General features: G+C 43.0%; 1 long non-coding RNA gene across 1 annotated transcript; it reads left to right on the top strand.

Annotated features, from left to right (window-relative positions):
- The first annotated feature begins 524 nt into the window (after positions 1–524).
- Positions 525–7,466, top strand: LOC133280502 (uncharacterized). Its single transcript, XR_009747188.1, has 3 exons — positions 525–768; positions 6,048–6,213; positions 7,104–7,466. It is a non-coding gene; the product is annotated as an uncharacterized LOC133280502 (long non-coding RNA).
- The last annotated feature ends 2,165 nt before the right edge of the window (positions 7,467–9,631 follow it).

Below are 9,631 nucleotides of genomic sequence, written 5' to 3'. Positions count from 1 at the left end.
GCTTTGTGGGTACATGGTGCATTACATTTATATTCTATACTCTACAGAGCTAATTAAGTCGAGGGAGGCAGATAGTGGGGTAGAGCATGGAAGTTTAGCAAAACCATTAGCAGCTGAAAACATTTTCAGAATGGAAAGTGTTGGGCAACTTGGGTACTATGCAGAATTAGCACTTATGTCAGTAGTAAATAGTAAATAGAATGACTGGAAACAGCATTGAAGAAGGTGTGTGACCGTGGGTGATGCGGGAAACTTTTTGTTCCCGGAAAATTACTACCATGTATGGTTCTGTGTCTGTAAAGTTACCACATGTGTGAGGATTGTGCTCTGTTGTTTTAAATATGGGTGCCTGGAAGGTGGGTTTTCTTCATACAAAAAATGTTGTGGATTCCACACCCTCTCACCACTTAGCTTCTGGAAGCATCATGATTTTTAGCTGTCAGTGAGGAGGAAATTGGTAATAGAATTTTTAATTTGTTTTGTTTTTTTTTTTTTTGGTTACAGATGTATTTGGATTAAAAAAAAGTTGCCACAGTGTCTCATCTCCTGGTTAAGTGGATATGTTTATGAATAAGAGCTTTTCCATGAAGGTAAGGAGAAGTTACATTGTGGGAGTCTCTGTTGTGTGCATCAGGGAAGAAAATGTAGTGTAGCTTTTGACTAGCCATTGGGGAGATAGAGCAGCAAGTGACGACTCCTTCCTTTTCCTACACTTCTGCAAAGCTGTTGCACGTGTGTTCTGCCCTTCATGACTTCCTCTGGGGATGGGTATGTATGTTGTGCATGTATCTGTTCATGAGTTTGTGTATTTCACTTTGAGTCCAGCAACACAGAGGTCAGTCTTACTAACAAGAGACTGTATTTTGGTAGAAAAGTTTATAAAAGCCAAATGTTCCAGTATCACTGTATTCCATTATTCAGAGTGGCTACGAAGAAGATGGAGACTCCCTCTTTACAAGGAGTCACATGGAAAAGACAAGGGGTGATGGGCAGGAGTTACTCATAGAATGGTTTGAGTTAGAAGGGACCTTAAAGCTCATCTAGTTCCAACCCCCTGCCACGGGCGGGGACACCTTCCACTAGACCAGGTTGCTCCAAGCCCCGTCCAACCTGGCCTTGAACACTGCCAGGGATGGGGCAGCCACAGCTGCTCTGGTTGCAGATGAGGAAAATTTTTCACAGTAAGAACAATCAGCCATTGGAACAATCTCCTCAGGGAAGCCGTGGATTCCCTGATGTTGGACGCTTGTAGGACTGGGCTGGACAGAATGCCTGGCCGTCTTTTCTAGACCGTGCTTTTGCCAAGACCGGTTGGACCAGATGATCCTTGAGGTTCTTTCCAACCTGGTATTGTATGAGTCTATGAAATGTATTTTCATTTTGCCTCTTGTCTGCCAGACCAAAAGCCTGACTGGTTCCCTGCTGCTGTTTGGTCAGTCCCTTATGGCCTAGTTGGGTCTAAGTCTAGGGGGAAGTCCATCACCATGCCCAAAACCTGGGGGCCAGTAAGCTCACAGCTCCTCCTTCAGACTTTCTGCAGTTTCCCAAAGTAGTTTTCTCCCTGGGTTGCCCAGCTTCTACTGCTGACTGAGCCAGGAGGCTTGAGGTGTCAGCAGAGTGGGTTCCTAATCCAGGGGCAGTCTTGAACAGTCAGGAAAGAACTTCTATTGCACAATCACCAGCCCTTCAAGCAAGCATACTGGAAGTATTTGCATTTCTCAGGTTTTGTTTTACATAAGCCCAAAGGAGAACAAAGTAACTTTAAAAGCAAAGATAGTCCTTTTGAGGACAGATCTCCTTTTATGTTTTACTTCACCTCTTCCAAGGTGAATCCTTTTTGCCTGTCTTGTAACAAAGCTTGGAAAGCCACTGTGCCATGGCACAGGGTATTCAAGTGCTTAGCAAAATGTACCCCTTTTTCACCTGCAAGAGCTTATCTTTGCAAGAACCTGTGCTCTGGCTGCTGCTGTGCTGTGGTGCTGGGGTTGAAATAGCAAGCTCTGCTTGCTATTCTCTCTCTGCTGTATCTTTGAACCCCAGTAATTCTTCTGCTGGCAAGCCTCTTCATCACAGGTGCCAGAAGGTCACTTTTTGAAAAGGGTTTGTGAAACAACCATGCGTAATGCTTGTGTGCAGTCTTCCACCTCTTGTCTCAAATACATAAAGAAATACAGTGTCAACCATTCTTGATTATAGTATCTTGCCCTTCAGGTGGAAAACCAGAAACATATCCAGAAAAATATGATAATAACTGAAAGCTATCAATATATCTGGGGGAGGAATGAATTTTCCATATTGAAGAAAACTGGTGGACTGGTAGTGGGTGTCCCCCCACTCAGATGGGAAGAACAGGGTGGGTTTTAGTTTGAATTGCATGGAAATTGGACCATGCTGCATTGAAAGTCCACCTGCAGCTGGAAGCCTCAGTATACCGCAGTATGCAGTCTCAGTTCAGAGTTCAAAGAAGAGAAACTTGCTTTTGCAACTAAAGCTATCAATTAATATTTAAAATAGAGCATTATGAGCTTTAAGTTAATATTATGCTTGTTATCTTTCCCTTTTCTGCATTTATGGGATGTTTTGTGTGATTTTCCCCACCTTGCTGTGTTTGCCCCACCCTTCATTAGAGCCATTACTCACAGCTTTTCGATGTGCATTCATCTGCTGATTAAGTGGTTTTCTGGCAGCATTATGTGTGGTTAAATATGTATATTTCTAAATTTACTGCACCAAATTAGATTGCAATTAACAGCACAAAATGACTTTTTAGACTATTATCATTGTGTAAAAATACTAAAGTACATCTTTGAAATACTAAAGTACATCTTTGAAATGTCTGCAAAATCCTTAGGAGACGTAAAGGTCTGTTGCTTTGGAGGACTTCTAAAATAGTAGCCCAAATTCAATACCTGCACTGACATGCAACGATGATCTGGTGGCCTAAAAGCAATGAGCCTGCTTTTCTCTGTTCCAAAATTGTGCAACAGGCAATTTATATATCCCTTTGTCAGATTGTCTTAGTGTCTTAATGATGTTTGAATGTAGCATATACCAAAAGCACTTAAAAAAAAATTGAAACTGACAAGCTCTTGAACTGAATTCCTTGCTAGTTTGTCACATCCCTGAGTAATGAAAGTGAATGCAATGGCCAGACTTGTTTTGTGGCAGCGACATACCACTTTGAGCTGTTGGAAGAGGTCTCAAAGCATCAGCTGATACGTCACCCCGAAGACTTGTTGAAACAGTGCCCCTCAAACCTTCACCATATCATGAGGTTTTTATACAATGTAAGTCAGATATGTTCCCCTCACTTAGTCCGAAGAGTAAAGAACTTCAGCCTCTGTTTCAGAAGCGAAGATGACCTCCTCAGTTATCCAAGTTCATTCAATTAGTGGTTAAGAATTCCTAATTTAAATACCTCTGGGGAAAACATAAGCTCTTTAGAAGAGATACTTAGACAAGTTAATCGTGATTCATATTAACAGCAATTTGTAAAAGCTTGGTTTCACTTGAAGATTACATCTGTTGTTAAGAAGTGTTAACTTGAATAGGCAGAGACTGTGGTGATTGCGTATATTATCTACACCCTGGGGGAGCTGCTCTATGTTGTTATTATTTGAGGCAAGTTCATACTGTACTACTGAATTTGGATGCAGAACTTCCAAAATTGTGGCAGTATTTACACCAAGTCTCAAAGTTGTGACACTTTCCAAATCATGCTTGGCGTGGTTTGTATAAAATGGGATGGCACCATTTGTCCTCTTCTAGGATGAGGGTTTGTGGGCAATTTAAATAACAAATGCAAAACATGGACCATACCCTAAATTATACTCGGTAGCTTGTAGGATTTTCTATGGTGAGGCAAGGCAGGGCTCTTTGCTGGCTGTCTGAGTAGGTGCCAGCACACCATGGTGCTTCAGCTACCTCAGTGTTTCATCTTCCTCCTGGAGACAGATACTGTGGGAGTTGCTGCTGAGTGGATGGGTAAACATTGGGAAACTGCTGATCTGTAACAGACTGAATGGGGGACTGGTCTGTGGCAGGCTTTGAGTTCATAAATGTGTATCTCTTCCAGGTACAGATCCTAGCTCCCCACCTGTGTTGCAGGGCTCCATGTTACCAAAGAACTAGTAACGGGAAGAAAACTGACCATGGCTGACTCAGGATCAGTGAGCCTGTTACAATGAGAAAATGCTTCTTTTTGCCCTTTATAGTTTTTATCTTGGGAGGGCAGAAGGAAGTAGAATTACTCATAGACTAACCACACAATGTTTTGGGTTGGAAGGGACCTTAGTTCTAATCCGCTGCCACAGAGAGGAACACCTTCAACTAGAGCAGGTTGCTCCAGGCCCCATCCAACCTGGCCTTGAACACTGCCAGGGATGGGGCAGCCACAGCTTCTCTGGGAACCCAGTGCCTCACCAGCCTCACAGGGAAGAATTTCTTCCTAATGTCTCATCTCAGTCTCCCCTCTGTCAGTTTAAAATCATTTCCCCTTGTTCTCTCCCTACAAGCTCTTGTGAAAAGTTCCTCTCCAGATTTCTTGTGCGTTCCCTTTAGGTATTGTAAGACTGTTATATTTTCCTCCTTCTTCCTTTTACTTGCTTTCCTGGCTGGGACTTTATCCCCATGCAAACACTGAAGAATAAGCTGGATTGCAGGGATGGTGCTGTCCTTTACCTAACCTAGGGTCGTGTTGCAGGTGGGCCACTGCTGCAGGCAGCCAGTGCGCACTGGTCAGGCTTCAATGTGGTAGAGCATATTGCATTGGCCTCCTGTCCTGTTTGTGCACTGGCATCTCTGGATCCTGTTCCTTGCTCAAAGTGTGGGCATCTGCGTATCAGGGCATTTTCATACTGATGCTGTGTTCCCTTTGTGCCACTAGTGCATGGGGGATATGGAGGGAGTTAGATAACTGAATGTCAGCAGGTAAGGTTACTGTCTTGCTTTCAGTGAAGTAAGCTCCTGCTGTGTCTATCCAAAATGATACCTTTTGGGGTTCCTATTTACTACTAGTTGGAAAGAATAATAACAAAATATAAATTGTAGCCATGTCTGTCTCCCTGAATCTAGTTGTTTCCAGACCTGTGTTCATGTCATTGGAGTCAGGCATATGATACTCTCTTAATCAGGGTGTTAGAAAAGTGCTTTACCCAGCTTTGTGTTATCCTTTCAGCCTACACTGAAACACAAAATAGGCTAAAACATGTAAATATTTAACTCAGGAAGCTGGGTTGAGGAGTGCTGTGTTTGCAGTTATGCTGATGCGTCCATGGACCCCTGAGGTGCAGCGGAAAAACAACAGGGAAAGATAGAGGACAAATATGTTGGTGGCAGTAGAAACAGGGCACGTATCTTCCTGCATAAATTGTCTCAACTTCAATTTGAGACTTACGAGCCTCACACTGGAGTAAAAGTTAAGCTTTTGGGGAAATCTTCAAGAACAGAGGTCCCCCAGCCTCTCAGGACACTTGCTCCAGTGGTGGACCAGCTTCATGGTGAAGATCATTTTCCTTTGCATCCACTTATGGTTGCCCCTGCCATCATTCCCTCTCATCCTTTCAGCATAAGATACTGAACAGCCTGGCTTTCTTCTCTACAACCCCCTAAAGGTAGCTGAAAACAGAATTGGTTCCCCCCAGCCTTTCCTTCTCCACACTGAAAAACCCAGCTCCTCCTATGTCATGTTCACATTTAGTGTCATGACTAAATATTCTGAGATCTGGAATAATTATTTTCACACAATAGCTCATTTTAAACAAATTATGAGCACTTACAATGCTTTTTATTTTTCTTTTTTTTCCACTGGGTTTGATCACTTCCTTGAGTCCTTTTGTCCCTGAGGGCAACGAATGGCCTCACCCAGTCAAGTCTATCGAAGCAAACCTGAAGTGTAACCAGCAGAAGACATGAAAAGGCCATTTTCTGCGATTACCCATCATGAGTCTGCCTGCTGAGTCTAAGCACAAAGAGGCTGAGGTTAATGGGCAGAAGTCAAGGGCTCTGAGAGCTTCCTTTTTCTCTACTTCTTTTCCACCTTTCTACAGGCTTTCAAAGACTGTTGCTGCCTGCCCTGCTCCCTGCAGGCCTGCCCTGCTCCCTGCAGCCCTGCCCTGGAGGACTGCTTTCTGACCATGAAGAGCTAGGAGCTTTGCTAATGCATCTGCTGCTTCTTGAGTAGCCTGACCTCAGGCCTTGAAGGACGCTCACCTGGTGAGTCAGCGGGCTGATTGTAGCCATCCTGTCCTCCTCCAGCTCTGGTTGCATGTTGGCTGCAGGCATACCAAGCACTGATCCCAGCTTCCTTTTCTCCTTGCCGTAACAGGATAGGATCTGACCTTCTCCTTTAGACAATAAAGGTACTTAGAGATCTTTTTAAAAGTTGATGCCTTAATGCATTGTTTTTCGTAACTGGCAGCCTTATATAGGGACTCAGCTCAAGTCACTTGCCCAGTCTTTGAGCCTGAGTAAAGAAGGGTATTTTATTTTCCATGTTATTGCTGTTCTGTGTGATATTGATGGACACTGTGAGTTGTGAACGTGGCTGAGCTTCATGGGTGTGATTTCTGTCATTACTTTAGCCTAAGTGAAAACAAAATGTAAGGCAGTGTGGACAGTGAGAGCTGAAGGAGAAGCTGCTGTACAAGGCAGTAATTAGTAGTTAGCCTGGCAACCTTTTGCAAAAATTGAATTTTTATGGCCCAACGGACTATTTAGTGACTTAGTACAAACACAAAAGCTAGGTCACAGGCTTGATATTGCTGTGTGGGCTTCAGGGCAGAAAGCAGTCCGGAAGTCAAGAGAGGCAGCAGACTGCAACAAGGCTGGGAGAGCTTAGCTTTAAGAGGAAGCAGAAGCAGAATTCCTCCAGGCATTGGACTCTATAGAAGCAGATCTGAAAACTGTTGTCAGACAACTTGCTGCTGTATTTGTCTCTCAGACAACACGATTTCGTGTACACTGTTTATAAATAAACACGATTGTGCCAACGGAATGCTGAACTTTCTGAATCTCTTAATAGAGTATTCTGGCAATGCATGTGATAATTGCTACATTTCCCAGACTGAGCCCAATACATCTGTCTTTCTGCAAGTATCTTTCAGTACAACTTCCCTGCAAACAGCCAAAACTTTTCCCCGCGTCTCATTACAGCTTTACAAAAGCCTGGATAACAGAAATGATTACTTTGCTGCTTGATATGGAAAAGCTATTGACAGCGGGGCTGTGAAAAGCTGAACGCTGCAGTGTGGGACTCTGGCTGGTCCTCAGGGTGGATAAGCCCACCTAGAGAGAAACCCCATGACCTGGTGCTTCCTGGCCATGCAGCATGCTCATTGAAGTGGTCAAGTAAGGAGATTCCCAGGGCTCAATTTCTGCTCATTATGAAGTTGTGAGATGGCTCTGGGCTTGAAGTCTGCTCATAGTGTGTATCCTGAATGTGCTTGTGTTCCGTGCTCTGTAGAGTAAAAAAATTCAAGCTTTAGGCATGAAATTGTTTTTTTCCAATACAAATGCACTCATTTCCACTTTTGTCTTCCTTCTAAACTGGTCTCTTCGTTTGGCTATTGTCTTTGATCTGGAGTGTGCATAGTGCCTCTTCTGGGCTTTTCCTGTTTTCTGCCTTTCAAGAGGCATTCTGGCTTTTATTGTGTTCACATCAAAGTCTTAGAAGTGTTTCCTCAGTGAGAATTACAGGTCATCAAGACAGCAGTAACCGGTCTAGTTATATTATTATTATTTATATCTTGGATAGGAGTAGAGCAGGTACTCTTGAGTCTGGTCTGTAGTATGGTGAAATCAATAGGAAATGATCCTTAATTAATTGGGCTTCTGTTCCTAATGTAATTCAGCACTTCCACTGAGAATTAACTCCTCAGCCTCCCTTGCTGAGTAAACATCACAATAAATAATATAAACTGTTGATTTCAGAAGGGTTTGTTTTCCTTAAATGAAAAGGAGCTTTTGTTAAAGTTTAAATTTTTTATGGAGCTATGCCTCTGGGCATTTTAGACATAGGATGAATAAAAAATGATCTCTGGTTTTATTTAGGAAGCCATTCCTGTGCATATAGGGGTTTGTAATTTTGAAATGAAATTTTCATAAAACCTTTCAGCCCAAGGGACCAAGTGGGATCTTCAGATTTAAGAATTTTTAACTATTCTGCCACTCAGTGAATCCCTGAGCAATATGTCCAAGCCAAAATCTTTGTCTTCCGTCCCTGAGCACTTTGAGTTTTCCCATGTTTACTGGGAGTTGGCTCTATATGTCTTTCCATGGTAATACCTGCAGTGTGCAATTAATCCAGCAAAACCAGGCAACTCCACAGACTACTAAAAGCTACTAATTAATTCTAACTTCAAACATTCATAAAGGCATGTTCCATCAGATCATGCTGAAGCTTACAGAGAGGGTTGTTATTTGTCAGAGCAAAAACAACTTAAAACAACTTCCAAAGTGTCAGGTCTCTCCAACATCATGGTTCTTCCCTAAGTTGTCAGTACTGTGCTCTTTTCAGGCTGCCAGGTAGGAGTGGATGAGCTGGCTCATGTACCATGAAACCAGCCCCATCTTCATCCTTGCATCCCAGCCTTCAAAAGACAGCAGGATTGTGTAAGGATCTGTGCTCATACAGCATCTGAGATGCAGCTTCCTTTCACCTACCTCCTTCGTCCCCTTCCTCCTGGCCCTGCTTTTTCATTTCTGACAACTTGCTTGTATTGTGTGGGATGCTGGAGGTGGAGGAAGAAGCCCGGAGAGAAATCCCAGTGCTAACTTTGCACATCGGCTGCCACCCCATGAGCACCATCTAGCTGACTCCTAATACAACAGCATGGGAGGCTGAGCAGGTGCAGACACTGAAATTCAATGGAAGGAGCTTTCCATGCTACAGGCTGGGATGTAAGCTGTAAAAATACTGTGAAGCACCTGTAAGCCTGATATCCATATAAACTGCTTGTCACAAGCACACGTCTGGTTGTCTCACGGTGCAGCAATGTGGCAAAAGCATCTTCTGCAGTGGAGTGTCTGCACAAAACAACTTTCCCAGGCTAAGAAGCAGGGTTTTTCACCTTTTGTACTGTATAAATATCAAGAGTATTGCATCCCATTTGTTTTCAGCTGATCAATTCTCTGTAAATACAGCACTATGCTGAGGAAGAAGCACTGAACTGAAGCCTGAAAACCTCCTTTTGAATGCACTGTGTGATTTCTCATCTGAGAAACAGGATTGGGAACTTATTTATACCATTTTTCTTCCAAAAGCATTCTGTAAAGATGACTGAATTACTTCTTGTATAGTAATATGAAAATGAAAAATTCTGTCATAGGAAGGGGTTTTACTCCCTTTTGAAGGAGAACTGTAGTTCCCTGGGTTGTTTTTTTTGTAGGTTTGGTGGGGGTTTTTGTGGTGGTGGTTCTTGCAGATTTCACATTTCCAATCCTGATATAAAAATTTCCCTGGAATGATGACAGCCTACCATTCTAGAAGTACAGCTTGTTGTTAGTGTTAGCACTGCACTGATATGTGTGTTGGGGGGACTGATTTGCATTGTAGAAATGGAGAGATCAGGGATCCACTGCACTGAGCACAACTGTGAACTATGAAATCATATCTTCTGTGTCTCTTCCAGCT

This window comes from Pezoporus flaviventris, unplaced genomic scaffold (assembly GCF_033815535.1).
Source record: "Pezoporus flaviventris isolate CSIRO_AGI_PZ_B2104156 unplaced genomic scaffold, CSIRO_AGI_Pfla_v1 ptg000083l, whole genome shotgun sequence".
Classification (NCBI taxonomy): Eukaryota; Metazoa; Chordata; class Aves; order Psittaciformes; family Psittacidae; genus Pezoporus; species Pezoporus flaviventris.
The sequence above is the reverse complement of the archived record's forward strand: the minus strand, read 5'-3'. Positions and strand labels throughout refer to the sequence as shown.